This window comes from Empidonax traillii, unplaced genomic scaffold (genome assembly GCF_003031625.1).
Source record: "Empidonax traillii isolate 1590-97213 ecotype Southwest subspecies unplaced genomic scaffold, ASM303162v1 scaffold433:size1479616, whole genome shotgun sequence".
Lineage (NCBI taxonomy): Eukaryota > Metazoa > Chordata > Aves > Passeriformes > Tyrannidae > Empidonax > Empidonax traillii.
The window spans coordinates 704480-720333 of record NW_020955626.1 but is presented as its reverse complement, the minus strand read 5'-3'; the positions used below and the strand labels follow the sequence as shown (position 1 = coordinate 720333).

General features: G+C 48.5%; 1 protein-coding gene across 2 annotated transcripts in view; it reads left to right on the top strand.

The window, feature by feature from the left end:
• The first annotated feature begins 15686 nt into the window (after positions 1-15686).
• The window catches only part of FOXP1 (forkhead box P1), a 384733-nt gene continuing 384565 nt past the window's right edge, over positions 15687-15854 (top strand). Inside the window, exon 1 of one of the 2 annotated variants that reach the window (XM_027894545.1) lies at positions 15687-15720. The gene's annotated coding sequence lies outside the window, so the exon portion shown is untranslated. The remainder of the gene's footprint in view (positions 15721-15854) is intronic. The other variant, XM_027894540.1, reaches the window with a different exon arrangement.

Here is a 15854-nt window from a genome sequence, read left to right as displayed (position 1 = left end):
CAGCGGGATGTGTCTGGCTGTGACCTCTGCACTTTCACCCAGGCACCGTGTACAGCAGGGACAGATCAGCAAGGAGTGAGATGGGTTAAACAAACAACAGAGCTGGACTAAGTAAGTAAATGCTGAGGAATTCTCTTTTTTAACATGTATATATTGTAAAAAAAAAAAAATGTAAGGCAACATTCCTCCTGCTAATTAGTGTTTCCACGGCGCTGCAAAAACTACAGCTGTAGGAAGAATTCAGGAAAAGTAATCAGCAGCACAATTAAGCAATCTGCCATAATGACAGAACACAACATTAGGGATAGAATAATCAGAAACATGTATATTTTTCCTTCATGATTTCCATTTCCCACCCAATGATTTGCCTTTGCAGGGTGTATATTAAGCAATGCCTGATGGAAATGCCTGTATTTGTCTGCTACAGCTTCTAGACCTTGCTCCAGTGAGAATGCCCATGTTAATTCTTGCCAGTCACTTCCAACCGATGTTATTTTTACTGTATTTTTTTGAAAACCTAGCGTTTGACCTGCTTTAATTCCAAATTTGCCACCCTGTCTCATGTGAACCCCTTTAACTCCTTTAACTTAGAGGGTCTAACTCCTCAAAGTGGAAGGTATCCAGACAAGAAATCCTGGAGCCAAAGTCCCCAAGTTCCTGCCAGCCATCCCACCCGAGGGAGCAGAGCAGGGAGATGCTTCACACTGTGTTTTTGCAACCTCCAGTTCCTGCTCAGGAGAGGAAAACGCCTACACCTGTGAGCAGACAGTGAGGGAATGGGCCTGACCTGCTCCATCTGTGCAAGCTGTTTTCCCAGAGCTCCCTCAGGCTACAAGAGCCCACAAGGAAGGTAAGCTCTCCTCTGGGGAGGTGGTTTGGAGTGGAGAAGGGAAATATGGCCCCTGAGAAGGGGCTTCCATGCCTTTCAGCTCTCTGCCAGTCATGGATCAAGGCTGGTTGGAATGAAGCCATGGGAGAGAAGGAAGATCATGTGTTGCTGTGGGGAGGTAGGTGTTCTTGGACTCTGCTTGGGGGGCTTACGGGCTGCTGGGAGGGGGCTGCAGTGAAAAACTGAGAGAGAAGTGGTTTTTTGTGGAGTCAGGAGTGATCTGTGTGCCCTGGAAAGCTACCAGGAGTTGGATGTGCTGCTACTGAAAAAGGCCACCAGCCTTTCCCTGGGAGGTGGAAGCACTATGGTGGTGTTGCAGGAGCCTATCTTTCCAGGAGGGTGAAGCATGTTGGATTGCTGCTGAAGGTGTCTGGATGGAGTGCTCAGCATGTGCTCTGTTCAGCTGGGGTGTGTTGATGCCCTGTTATCCTCCCACAGTCTTGTTTCCTCCTGCTCAGTCACAGATGGAGCTTTTGCTTATTGGTCCCCCTTATGGTGAGAGTTTTCTGGTCCTGGATGTTCTCGGGAGAAGTGGCTCAAGTTTGCAACCTCTGGTGAGGGGGAGGGCCTCGGGTGTTTGAATTTACAGGTGGCTGCTAAAAACTTAGTTTCCATCAGAAATAAGCCAGGAAATGTGAATATGTTACACTGATGACTCTTACGAATGTAGTTCTCTGGTTTGCATCCTATATAACCTAATGAAATGACAACCATGAAGTTGTTATTTGTTTTGAGAATTAAGATCTCATAATGGGATAAGCTCAGCTGGGAGCATAAAACCTTTATAACCTGAAAAACTTTTATTTTTGCCTTAAGGGACAGGAAGATGTGAGTTCCAGCTCCTTCAGGCACTAATGAAAAACCTCAGTGCCACTTAAATCAGTTTCTGATATTTGTATTTGTATGGCAAAAGAGCAGGTATCTTGGTGGGCAGATTCTTCTGTTGCTAAGGCTGGTGAAAAGTCACGTTACCACAACCCCTTCCAGAGCTCTGGTATCAGAGCTGATGTTCTACATGTTCCTTTTTCAGCTGTGAGACTGTCTTGCAAACAGACATACACTCACAGAGCTGTTCCTCCCTTTCCCGTGTGCCCATGTAAGTGGAATTTGTTAGGAACACCAGGTCCAGGGAGCAGAGATGTGTCCGCAAAACTTGCTCATGAAATCCCAAGCCGTGGGGGAATGCTGGGTTAATTTTTCATCAGAGTATCAGCTGAAAGTAATGTAAACCCCAAATTAATGCAGATAATGCCTAGTCTGGTCTGCAGGCCCTCTGTATTTTTGAATTCTTTTCTACTAAAACTCAATAAAAACATGGGGGTGGGAAGGTGCTGCTGGGAATTTGCTTTTTGTTCTGCTTAAGTGCTGTATTTCTCAGCAGTCTTCAAGTTGCTCAGCATGAAGATATTGTTATATTAGAACTACTGTGGGTTTAACACAATTCGGAATTTGCAGGCAAATGGATGTATTGTGTTGGGGCTTATCCACAGAGGACTGTGAAACTACAAATTACAACCCAGCTGCATTCTCTTATCTGGATTTTTTCCCCATGTGCCTGTGAGTCCTCCTCTGTTCACAAGCTGAAGGTGCAAGGAGAAACTTGAGTGAGAAAAAGAGACATAGGCTGAGAGTCAAAAGGGACCCTGACAGGGGAGATCCTGCTTGTGTCCATGGATGCTGCATTGGGATGGGATGGCTGGTGCCTTTTCTGAGCTGTATGGAGTTTGTGTTTTCCATTAGCAGAGGGTGTGATGCCTCTGGATTTAGTGATTGCCTGGGGATTTTGTTGCTGTAATTCTCCCTAGAAAACTGTGGCAAACAGGGTAATAGTCAACACATCCACTGAGCATTCCTCTGACAAGTAGGAAGAAGGGGCTACTTATTCTCTTGTATTGCTAAGTATGGCAGTAAAACAGGATCCACCAATTTCATGTTCTCAGCTGTTCTTCATCCTCATTCTTCCTCTTCGAAGGGAATGATAAATCCCCAGCAGGTCCCTATGGGAGAGGTAGAAGGTGCTTACACTCTGCAGTAATTTGAGACAAGGCTTTCCCACCTTTTTCTAGCCCTGGGCAAGTTTTGCCTACCTTTTCCCAGTTACACAGCTGGGGCCAGGTTATGCACCAGAGCCTGATGCCACAAGCATGGACACCTGGCTTGGGAACAGCACTGAAACAACCCAGTCCTGTCTGGGCAAAGGTGCTGTACCACCTACAGCTGGGACAAGCTCTTGGCCTTTGTTCTTCTAAGCAAAGGGTCATATTACCTGATTTTAGTGGTGTTTGGGACACCTGGTAGCCAGTAACAGGCTGAAAACTCAATGACCCCACGATAATGTAGTTATGTTTATTTGCTTCCTTTCAAATGGCTGTGGGTATGAAGGACGCTGATAAATGGGACCTGAACTCATGCATTTAGTTGACCAGGAAATAAATATATCAGTGATAGTACTTCTTTGGACTCTTTTGAGACTTGGGAGCTGCTGGCCATTCTGTTTGCTGGCTCAGTTTAAACAGCAGAAATGTCCATGTGTTCTGTCAAAGCACTTTACTTGTGACAGGCAAAGTGCTGCCCTGAACTGGAAAACCATTCAGAGCAAATAAATGCATTAGTTCAATGCAGAGTATCTTATATTTGATACACACCGCTTCCTAATCACTTTACTGAACATCTGGATGGCCTTGAAATGAAACCAGTGTTGGTGTCATCTTCAATTTGGACATGGGATCCATTTCGGAGGTCTTTTCCCAAGAGAGCACCTCTTGGGTTTTGGTATCATTTAGGTTGGGTCCCACAGATTTAATCTAGAGTAAATAAAATTAAGAGTTGCTTCAGTGTTGAAGGAGGACAGAATTTAGCACATGTGAGCCAGCTGAGCCCTTTGGTACTTGTAGCCCAAATTGTAGAATCATATTAAAAAGTGCAGATGTTACCAAGGAATGGAGATTTTTTCATGTGCCTGAAACAGGGTCTGTGCCTCTTTCTCTTTGGGAAGTACCCAGTACCAGGTACTTCCTGCATAAGAAATGAGAATAATTAATTATGACTGTTAATGTGGTGTACAAGAGACTGAAAATAAAGTTGTAGTGCTGGTAAAAGATTCAAAAGACACAGAGGGTGCAGAGACACTGGCTGAGGAGCCACTGGTGAGGAGTGAGAGTGAAGGGGGATGACTTAATGAACGAGAGATGCAGTCGCATCGCGGCGAGTCGGGCTCAGCTGAACAACAACGAGCTATTTGCAACATCTTTTTGTCAACATCTGTTTGTCTTTGAGTTCGTGAAAGTGGAACAAATCTCACTGATCTTCTTTTTTTTTTTTTTTCTTGTGTTGAAATTTTGCACAATTGTTTCTGTTATTTTTGGCAGCCAAAATGATGCTGGAATGTTTCACCTTCTTTTTCCAAGTTTCTGAGCTGAGTTATTCAGTTGAGGTTTGTCACATAAACCATGAGGTTTTACTTCTGCTGCTAGCCAAATTATAATCTCCATATCATGAGCCTTTTGTTGTTTATTTCTATTTCCTTAAAGCTTCAGCTTCTGGAATCATGAGAATGCATGAAAATCTCTACTCCTGCTTTCTGTCATGTGTTTGTTTTCCCTCGAGTTTTTAGCACCGAGAACTGTGGAGAAACTTTTGGGTGTCATCTGAGAGATGAAAAATGGAGTTCATTAGTTTTTTTCTTTTTAAATACCGGTTAGATAATTTTCGGAAACTATGACTCACGATTTTCAATGTTTAGATTTGGCAAGGCTGCGGTTCTCCGTGCCGCTTCCCTGTGACCAGGAGTGTTGGAAGAAGCCATGTCTCCACAGATGAGTTCTAGCACAGAGAGCCAGGGTGTGAATTCCCAGTGCCCCAGTTAGGTTGCACAGATTCCCCATGAGGATGCAGAGCGTGCAGTACCTGCCCTTTGGAAGTGTTCTCAGGGCATACCTGTGTGAGTAACACACAACGTGCGGGTCAGAGGCCCTCGAGCTGGCACCAACGTGCTCCAGCTCATGGACAGAAGGCAGCACGGCCGTTTCATGTTTCAAACTGCACTTACTGGCATGGACACAGCTGAGGTGATGCTGCTGTGAGGATACTGAGCACCTCCCAGCCATGCAGTGCCCTGTGGCTGTAGTGGGTGGGATGCCTTCTGGGTGCTCTGTGTGATGCTGAGACTGCTCAGGTGCCCAGGGCTGGCTTCTCCTAGAACACACCATGGTATCTGAAGGGAGAGCTGGATGGCTGATCCATTCTCTGAGCCTGTTGGTGAGGATTTGTGGTTCTGGAGCCGACCTTTCTGCTCAGCAGGGGCAGGGGTGCTCGGCAACACTCAAGGGCCACATAGGGAAAGCAGTAACAGCTGTGTGACCTCTGAGGGACTTCCCAAGGCTTGTGTGACTTGGCTTAGCACAAACCTGCCTGTGGGTTCCTCGTCTCTAGATTGCTATGAACATGTCATGGCTCCTTGGAGCCACATGGTAGGCATCGGTGGGATGGGGAAGCTCTTGGGCGCCCAGTGGGGAATATATCAGATGAGCTTGGGATGACCTTGAGGGAGAAGTTTCAAGTCCCTTCCGGATATCCCCAACAACTGCAGAAAGAAAAGGGAAAATAAACCACTGGGGTGGACCTGGTAAAGGAGGGCAAGGGGGAGAAAAAGGCACTTGGGAATAACTGAGCCCTGATGGAGGAAGAGCTGTGGTAGCTGTGGGGTACCCATTGTACCCAAGGCCAAGCTTGAGCATCTGCTGGGATAAAACCCAGGAGACAGAGATGGTGCTGTGGGAGCAGCTCCTCTGGCCAGGCCAGGAGGGAGGGAAGGAGCTGCTGTGGCTGAAGCCCCCTGGGAAGGCACTCGTGGGGAAACCAGGATGCTGCAGGGTGCACTGGGGCGGAGGGCAGCTGGGAGCAGGCTGAGGTCTCTGCTCCTCAGGAAGCTGTAAGGGATTTGTGTGTTTTCCAAGGCAGCAGAGACAGGATGCTGAGGGGTGGGAGAGAGACAGATTTCCTTCTGCTGTGAATAGGCTGTGGGGGGGGGATGGCGGCTCCGGTTTAACCCTTGCCCGTTCATTCCTTTCACCTCCAGAATGAAATGGTGTCTTAGGAAACCGTTCCAAGAAACTGCAGGAATGAGAGAGGCACAAAAAGTACCGTGTTGTTGGCACCGGGGTGATGCCGTGAGTTTTATTATCCCAGTTCTCTCGCCCCCAGGCGTGTCTCCCTGGCTCTGGCATTCCTTGTTCCTTTGAAGTTTGTTTGTTCAGTGGCACTGGCATTGCTGTGACCCACATGAACACCAGCGATGCCAGGGGAGAGGCTTATGGGACATTACCTTGCGTCAGGTAGAAGCAGCTCATAGGAGGCAGCTGCAGGTTTGGGTGCTGTAACAAATTTTCACCAGAAGCCTGAAAATGATGGAATGGTCTTTTATATCAAGGGTAGGGGAAAAGAAGTCTTAGGACTAAATCCTGAAATGGTTCCTAATCTTGTTCATCATTGAGGGATCTTTTGCCACTCTTGTAAAGTTGTTAAAAGGACAACCTAGAGGAAGTGGAGAAGTGGAAGAAAACCCAACCACCCTCACCTCCCACCACCCAATCCAAGCCTGTGGAAGTGCTGTGGAAACAGGACCTGCATGAAGACCTTTAGGGCATGAGCATGTAAAGTCGTTTGGGAGAGGTACCTGGAACATGGGAAACCAGGGAAAACTACTTTGTTTACTGCACTGGAGTCTCCCAGAGCAGTGGGGAGTCCACATGGCTGAAAGCTGGCAGGCAGGCTGCAGGTGTGGTGAAAGAGACGTGTTTTCTAAACACACCAAATACTTATTGCTCCGGCCTTTTGTAGATAAAGATCAGCCTTGACTTTAAAAGAAATTGCAGCAGAAGTGCTTGTACCTGGGAGGATGAGTACCTGCTTCCAGGTTGGGCTTTGTAGAATTGAACTTCATAAACAAATTATTTGATGTGATTAAGCATGTTGGAGGGTTGGTGGAAATGTGCCTCCAACTCTCACGGTATCGGGGTGGAAGCTGTAACGTGTTGGCCAGAGAATCACCTTGGGTAGGAACAAACAGCCACAATGTTCTTGGGTGTGAAGTTTCCCATTTAAATAATTTCTTCTCTTTGAAAGAAAAACCAGAGCAGACGTTTGATGTGAAAGGATGGCAGAGAGCAGTTGTGAACCAACGAGAGCCAAAGAATTTGTAGGAAAACATCTGGTCTCTAGGCCAACCAGATAAAGAGCTTTCAGTAGCTCTGAAAATGTTCTGCCTATGGTTGTGCTAATTTCACTAGGAAAAACAGTCTCTCTATTGCCCTCATTCTGTTTTACAAAGTTTGAAGGTTGGAATACAGAAGTATGAGTCTACTTGTCCCTATGGTAAAGGTGACTTAAAAAAACCCAACAAAACAACACAAAAAACCCTTCTCAAAATAAAACTAGAAATTAATGTGTTGATTATGATGTAGGTAAAAAATACCAAAACCAGCATGCAAAATATTTAAAGCCTGAAATGGAGTGGAGGCAAGGCAAGCTAAGCTGAGTATCTTGGAGTCTGCTCCAAGAAATGAAAACTTTTCTTCATACCATGCATGCTCTTCATGAGCTGAGATTGCTTGGTCTCAAGCTGATGACAGAAGCTTTTGACAAATAACACAAGAGAGAAGACTATTCTCTGTTAGGAGAATTTTTTTTTTTTTTACTATTATTATTTTTTATTTTTTCTTCCAACTGGAATATCAGGTCCCTGACTGGTATATGAGCTCATTCACAAACTGGGCAAGGCTGGACAAGCTATTTCACCCAGGACAAAAATCTTATCACAGCTGAGGTGTGCAAGGGTTGAAGGAAATATTGTTTTGTGCTCTTTGGAAATTGATTGCTTGGGATAAAATTGTATGTTTAGAGGGAGATTTCCAGGAGGCATTAGCTATGCTGTGGTGCTCCCAGCAGATGACAGGGAGGCAGTGGTAGGAGAACGTGAAATGTTGTGCTGTGGTCTAAAAGCTGAAGGGTAGGTGGGAACCTTGCAGGCAGGTGCTCTTGTTTCTGTCCACCTGGTCTGTGGCAGGTGAACCTGGGCTTGGCCTGCATGTCCTCCCGAAGCCCAGCAGCCACCACCATCACTGCGTGTCCCCTGTTAGCTGAGAGCACTGGCAGAGGCAATGCCATGTGTAGAAATGCTCTGGAGGTGGGTGTGGGGCAGATGGAGGATGGGAAGGTGTGCTGGGGGCACGCTGGCTGCACAGAGTTCAGTGGGTGGGTGGGACTGTCCGTCCAGGTGACATCCCTCCTTCCAATGAGCACTGCCCGTCCCATCCGCTCCAGCCTCCGCTCCCAGGCTCGAGCCAAAGTTCCTACCCCATCCAATTGCTCCACTTAATGCTGTGGCTTGTTTTTCTTTATTAAGAAGGTGGCTTGAGACCTGCCTGGTTTTGAGTCCAGCTCCCTTTAATCTGTCCCTACCACGATTGAGGTTAACTGAGTTTCCTGCCCAGCAGCTCCTTTGGCAAATTAGAGAGAACCAGTGAGACACTGTCAATAAACCTCCCACTGTATAGATTTTGTCCAGCGGAGCCCGAATAAATTGGGTCATGCTGCCATATGTAATCCATGCACTTGAGGTCTGACCTAGCTGCTGTGAAAACTGGTGGGCAGGAATGTGTCTGGGAGCCGGACTGGAGCTATGGCTGAGACACACGAATTTTGAAAGAGCTTGGGGTGGAGCCGTGCCCTTCATTTTTGTGGACCAGTTTCATCTGTACGGGAAGATGATTGATGTCTTCCCGCGGGAGCTTTTGTCTGTGCTGGAGTGTGTCTCGAACAGCATCGCCAAGATACCTCGGGGCTGGGTTAGGTAATTATTTTGTGATTAGATGCTGAAATCAAATAAATAAGTTAATCATTTTACAAGTTTGGAAGAAAATACATTTATTTAATCTGAAACTTCTTCGCAATGGTTATGCATGACTCTGTCATCTTCTGCGCGGTGTTGGCCTCGGGTCTGATGATTCCCCACCAAATGAGTCGATAGCTTCCCGTGGCCCTGGTGATGCAAATTCAGGAGGAGCCAGGATCCTTTTCCTTTGCTCTTTTGGGCAGTTGACTTCAACTCTACAAGTGGCAGTGATGGGCCAGTGTGGCTGCCATCAGCTGTCCCAGTTCATATTCACAGCACAGGCAAGATTAGTGGCACTAACCAGGGGGACTCCTCTTTTGAAAAGAGGCTTTGAATGATGTCAAGAACCACCACAACGATATGGTTTTTACATAAATAATAATTAATTACATGTAAATCAGACTTTTCCCCACCCCTTCCATTAGTATCGTCTTTGGTAAGCTCTCTGTCTTGTTTCTGTCCGCTCACTCTGACTAGTTGAATGGCAGCAGACATCATTTGCAATGCTAACGTCAGATACGGGTCAAAATGGACAAGGAAAACACAACCCGGGGTTTTCTCAATGCAATAACAACCAATTCTGTCTAGAGATGGCAGCGTTCTGGGGTTTAACCTCTTCACTGCCACATAGCAAGAAACACCAGGAATTTACTTTTCTTGTCTCCCCTTCTGCTATTTCTAACTTATTTTCAGCCCTTTCCTTCTCTTGGCCACTCTCTTTTTTTTTTTTTCCCCCTCTCTTATGTTTACTAGAGCATCTGGTAGTGTTTATCTCCCAAAACACAGGAGACTGCTGTTTTCATAGATATGTAACTAGAGTAAAAGCTTTAATCTTTGTTGTTGTTGGACTTTTGGATTGAAAAATAGTCATAATAGTGGAAAAAGTTAAGATGAAATAATATTTCAGCCTAGTACACTTTTGAGACAGCTTCATCAGAAAACCCCTCAAAGGGAAAGTCACAATTACTGCATCTCCTTCCCAGGGAATACTGAATTTGGCAGGGAGAGCAGGGCAGGGAATAAGGAGACCTGCTTGTCTCATTGGAAGCTGAATGTGTGGCACGGACATTTCTGCATGTGCTCCTGTAGCAGGAGTTTAAGCAGACCCAGAAATGCCAACAAGATGTTAGAAATCTGTTTCTGTCTCTGCTGGCTTTCACCACTGCCTTCCAGGAAGACAGAGAAGGAGCTAGTCTGGCCTTCAGCATAGTCAGACTACCCTTGGGTTTTGTAGCCCCTGTGGAGGTCAGGGGAGGAGATGGTGTTTTGGATTTGTCTCTTGCTCTAGAGAAGTACATTGGTTTTCTATGGAAGCTTTAGAGATGCTGAGATTGGGTTAATTAGAAGTTGTCAAGATACAGCAAGAAGTGTTGCTGTCATCAGAGAGATGTAGAAAGCGTTACAGAAATTGGGTAGCAAAAGGCAGGTAGGTGTCTGCTATCTGCAGAAGATCTTATCTGCTGCCTTCCCGGGGGACTAGGCACTGTCCCAAACCTGCAGCAAAGTCAGCTATGCTGGAAGCAGACCTGCAAAATCCGGGTGGCTGCTGCTTTCCTAGCAAGAATGTATTCAGTTGCTAATATTGTAAATGCTTCGTGGTACATTTTTATAGCAGTAGCATTTATGTAACTTGGGATTTTTATGTAATTTAATTTAAGATTTTTTTATGTAATTCGAGATTTTAAACTAAATGCCTTAATTCAGGTGCTATCTACCTCGATTTTCACCCTCACCCTCCTGCCTGGTAAGGTGTAAACCTGACTGTAAGATCTCCAAACTTCTGGGAATAAAATGTTTTTGGAAACCCCCCCCCCCCCCACTTTGGGAAGGCAGCGAGTCGATGAAAGAGAGCTTAGCCTGTAACTTTGTTAAGGCAGTAATGAACCAAGCTAATAAATTACCTAATGTCACCTTAGGATAGGTCTGTGGCCGCCTGTCACACAGCAGCACATCAAGCTGGAGACGCACAGTCAGTCTCTCCTAACCTTTGTACCTCCTCCCGCTAACCAGGGAGCTGGTTCTGGAAGAGACCAGGCCTGCAGAGTCCTGCAGACCGAAGAGTAAAATATTAATAAGCCAAAGAGGAGCTGGAGGTGTCAGCGAGGCTCTGGCACAGCCGTTGGGGAGAGCGCTGCTGGTCCCTGCACAAAGGGAACAGCAAACGGCTTCTCCGCAGAAAATTTCACCCAACCGATTTTTTTTTTTCTGCATGCAAAAATGCAGATTCAGCAGCACCAAAACGGTCTGTGCACACATGCCAAACTTGTCATTTATAAAAACTCAAAAAAGCTCTGACAAATGCTGAAGCTGTTAGTTTTGACACTTCTGACATGAAACACTTTGATTTTTCATTTTGAAACTACTTTGTGTTCAAAATGTCCTTTAATTTTATTTTCAAGCAAGGGGGTGTGTGTCTTTTCTTATTCCCCCAAAAAATCAAAATTGAAATGAAATCTTCAGATTGACTCAACATGAAATTGTTCTTGGATTTTTTATTTCACCAGGGTTTTTTTCTTCTTAGATGGTGTTGGCTTTGAGTCACTTTTTTCACCCCAAAATTTGCCAGTTCATTTTATCAAGAGCCACGGCGAACATCAGCCCCCTTTGAAGGGCCACAGCTGGCACAATAGAATATTTTTTTCTGTGGATGTCAGTTGTGAAAAGGAAAAGAAAAATAAAAAAAAAAAGGAGCCTTGCTTTTCCTTTCCAGGAGATTGAGTTCATTTTCTATCTGACTGGGATAAATAATAAACAATATTTTTTTTTTTTTCTGCTGTGAGGGATTGTGTTACGTTATCTGTTTAAACATTCCGTTACATTTTAGTAATGTGAATAATGATTATTCCTGTGCTTCTGAGCTCTCCCTCTTGGCTCGGGCGCCGGAGGTTCAGGAGACACCTGGCATTGTTGACAGAGCGCTGAACTCGAACGCCTCTCACTGTGACAGGGCAAGCCCAAATATTTTGGGAAGAGTCCTTGTTATGTTACGACAGGGGTTGGTAGCACTGATGCCGGGGACGGGTTTTGCTTCAATACGGAGCTGATTATGCTTTATTATTCGGGGAACAGCGTGAACCTTGGCAGGCGGACTGCTGGGAGAAGGAGGATTGGACTTGGGCATTTCTTATTTGTAGGATGTGCTGAAGGTCTTTCCAAGAGATGCTGTTGTCTCTCGAAAGAGGCCGGGAATAGGAGGCCCTGAAAGATGTTTTTCTGTGGGCAAGAAAGAGGAAGAAATTAAGCTTTTTGGCAAAATAATAGAAATGTTTAGTGTAGTTTCTACATGTAGGCAAATACCTGGGGAAGAACTTGTAATAAAATACCTTTTTTCTATCCCTAAAGGCGTTGTTTGCTTCCCACAATGTACGTACTCCCTCTTTTATTGGCTCTTTCTTCTGAAGTCAGGCTGCATCTTGGTAGGGCTTTGTGCATCTTCAGTACTGCACAAGTGTCCAGCTCGCGGTGTTTAATCAGTCATAGACTCTCAACAAGATCGGATGTCTTGTGGTGTTTGCCAATTCACGTACGGCACGTAATTATATTCAGGAAGCAATAGGAATTAAATGACATTAATTCCCATGAATATTCATTTAAGAATCTCGACCAAATTCAGGCAGATTAATAGTCCAATGCAAATACAATGGCTATTCATTGGCCCCACAGGAAAAGGAAATATGTATTGGCTGGCAGCTCAGGACAAATGGAAATGTGCTATAGAAAAGTTATCTCTGGGTGGCTTCTGGTACAGCAGCGGCTGGAGAGACACCTCCAGGAGTAAAGAGGATTAGTGTGGGTACGGATGTGGGGAGCCTTTCCCATCCACCAAGGAACCCAGAGGAGGCTGGGGTGAATCTAGAACTCATGTCTCTGCACTGCCCATGCAAATCCAAAGCAACTCTGACTGCAGTGGAGCTCTTCTGGACTCACAGCAGAGCAAAATGCCATTCATTTTGTGCCCGACTCCCACTGCCCTGTGTGTGAAGCCAGCCTCCAGCCTTCTCTCTCTGGATCTTGGTGCCCCAGGGCAGAACAGCCTTTTCTCTCCCTTACAATCAGCAGTGAGCAGGTTGTGCTGCTCACTGCCTCCTCTGCCACAGCCAGACCGGCTCCGGCCCTCGGGGTGGCTACAGGGCAGCCCCATCCTGCCAGGCACCTCCTGGCACACAGAGGCTCAGTTCTGCTCCAGCTTGTCCTCTCAGCGCAGGCCAGGACACGGCTCCCACTCTGGCCAGGGAAACAGGGAAAGTATAACGGCAAAAACAGATGAGGGGTGAAAATGTGTTTGCAAATGAAGGATCTCATGTTTATACCTTCTGAAATTCTCCCTCCTCGCTAAGTCAACCCTTCCTGTCTTTAAAGCTATCTGAGCAAAAGAAATGCCCGGTGTTATTTTTTACCTTGCGTGTACAGCATGTGATGGGCAGAGCTGCATTTTCTAGCTTTTTGAAGGTTAGTTGTTGCCAGACTGATCAGACTTGCCCTGACTACACCCAAAACACGGGAATGTGGAAAGCAGCAACCGCTGGCTTCTCAAAAAGGGGTTTTGCTACTAGCTGCAGTATGAGGGTACTCACAGGACTGTTTCTGCTTGGACTTATTTGAAACAAAGTCAGACAATTGTGAAACCAGGTTGTGAATCCAAAGCACATTTCTCTTTATGCCTACCAGCTTTTGGGGCAGTGTGTAGTGTATCTTAACTTTTCATGCCTGATGTAAGATGTAGAATAACAGCCGAGTGCCCACATGGGCTTTGCACCTACGCGGGAGTGCCAAGTGGGCCAGGAACCCGCCGTGCAGCCTGGTGATGTGCTCTGCAAAGCATCATAAACCAGTGACTAAAGCGGAAAGGACTCCAAGGCCTGGCTCCTGGGACACTGGAGGTGTGGCATTACAGTAGCTTGGAAAACATTCTGACTTTATAACAAGTAACACCTATAATTAGAGAGGCGTCATCACCTTCGTATTTTATTTATTTATTTATTTATTTTTACCTAACGAGCTGTAGTTGTAGCCTGTGTACATCCCTGCCAAAATCTGCCAAGCATTTGCTCCTGGGATGGTTCTGCCGGTGGTGGGAATATCATGCATCTTTCTCCAGGCACTTGTAAAACAATACAGCAGTAAACAATTCAAGTACAATTAGCAGCTACATCGACAGAGGGGGAGGGAGAAGTCCCACCGCTGGTATTGTCTGTGGAATTAATCATGTTTTACAGACTTGATGTACTGGTTTAGATTAGTGAAGTTAAAAACAGGAGATGAACAAGTTTCCAATAACCGTTTATTTGAGGACAAAATGTAAAACAAATATTTTTTTGAGCACTAAGGGGGAGTGTGTTTAAAAACCGCTCTTTTACCAGTTTTAGCTCCTTTTTCTTCCTACTGAAGAAACAGATGAACAAAAAGTATAACATCAGACGGTGAAGGTGGTGGTGTTTGCTTTTTAAAGCGGGTGATCCCGCCGGTCACACCAACGGCGGTGTCTCCTGCGGTCCGTGGCTGGAGGAGCGGGATGACGAGCGCTCCGCTCCCGGCTCTCTCCCGCTCCCGACCCGAGCGCGCTGCCCCGCCAGCGGCGCGAGCATCACCTCTGCAAATATTTATTTGCAGCGATTTTCCGCTCTTAATTATTTAAAATATAATGAATTAGGCATAAGTACCTCGCCATTAGGGTAATTCCAGGTGTTAATTGCTGCCGGAGCGGCTCCCGCCGTTCCGTCGGGAGGTGGCGCCGCGGGCCCGGCGCTGCTGCCGGAGCCGCCGGGCCGAGGGACCGGGACCGGGGACCGGGAAAGAGGATGGGACCGGGAAAGAGGATGGGCCCGGCGCGGGGCTGCCGGGGGCGCGGGTCGCTTCGGGGGATGTGTGAAACCATCGCCGCCGTCCCCGGAGCTCCGGGTCAGTCCTGCGGGCAGCTACACGCGATCGCCCGAAAAAACAAGGGGAGGGAAGAAACCCCGGGCTCTCGCGGGTCAAGAAAAAAAAAAAGAGTTTTTCCCCGAACGAGTCGGTCGCTCGGTTAACTCCACGGCCGTCTGGTGCCTCCCGCCCGCGGTGCCAGGCAGGACGCGCTCCATGCCCGCCGACCGCCCTCCATCCCCGCCGTGCTGCCGGCGGCGGGCCGGGGTCCCGGCCGGGCCAGGGCAGGGGGATGCCCGGCGGGACCCGCTCCCCCCGCCGCCAAAGAAGCCCCCGGAGCCTCCGAGCTCTGCGCTGAGGCCGTCGGCGCTGTTAAAATTCCCATGTTCGAGTGCCGGAGCCGCGGGGCCGGGGCAGCCGGGGGGTCCCGCAGCGCTGCCCCGGCCGACGGGGCGGCCCCTGCCCGCGGGCCCCGGGGCGCGCAGAGCCGCGCACCGCCGGCACTTTCGCTTCCCCGCGGGGCCGCCCCGCCTCCCCCGGCCCGGCCCCCCCCCCCTTCATCCTCCCCGTCCGTCCCTCCGCGGGGCTCCGCGCCGGCGGGGCTGCGGCCTCTCGGTGCGCTCCGCGCTGCCCGCCCGCCTCCCCCCGGCTCTTCCATTATTTTATTTTTTTTTTTTTTATTATTATTTTTCCCTTGCGCCGAGCCTTGTTTACCCAGCAGGTGGATGTGACGTCAGAGACTGACAACAGCAAAAAATAACAACATCTCCCTCCGCGGGGGTGTCGCGGGCCGCCCCCGGCCCGCCCGCGCGGGGCTGCGCGGGGCGGGGAGGGGGCGCGGGGCGGCGCGGGGCGGGGGCGCGGCGGGGTGGCGTGCCGGGCCCGCGGGCGCGGCGCCGGGCGGAGGGGCTCTATTGTTATTTACCGAGCGGCGGAGCACGCCGCCGCGCCGCCCGGGCTCGGCGTGCCGGAGGGACGGGAGGGAGGGACGGGACGGAGGCAGCCCCGCGCCGCTCCGCGCCGCCGCCCGCCCGCGCCGCGGCCGCGCCGTGCTGGGCAGCGGCAGGGCCGAGTCCTGCGGGTGAGTCCGGCGCCCCCCGACACTTTCCCCCGCTCCTCCGGGGCTGTTGCACTTTTCCCCCCGCCGGCCCCACGTGCCCGGCCGACCCTCCACCCCCCCACCGCTCTCCCGGCCGCCGCCGCGGTACCGGGGGG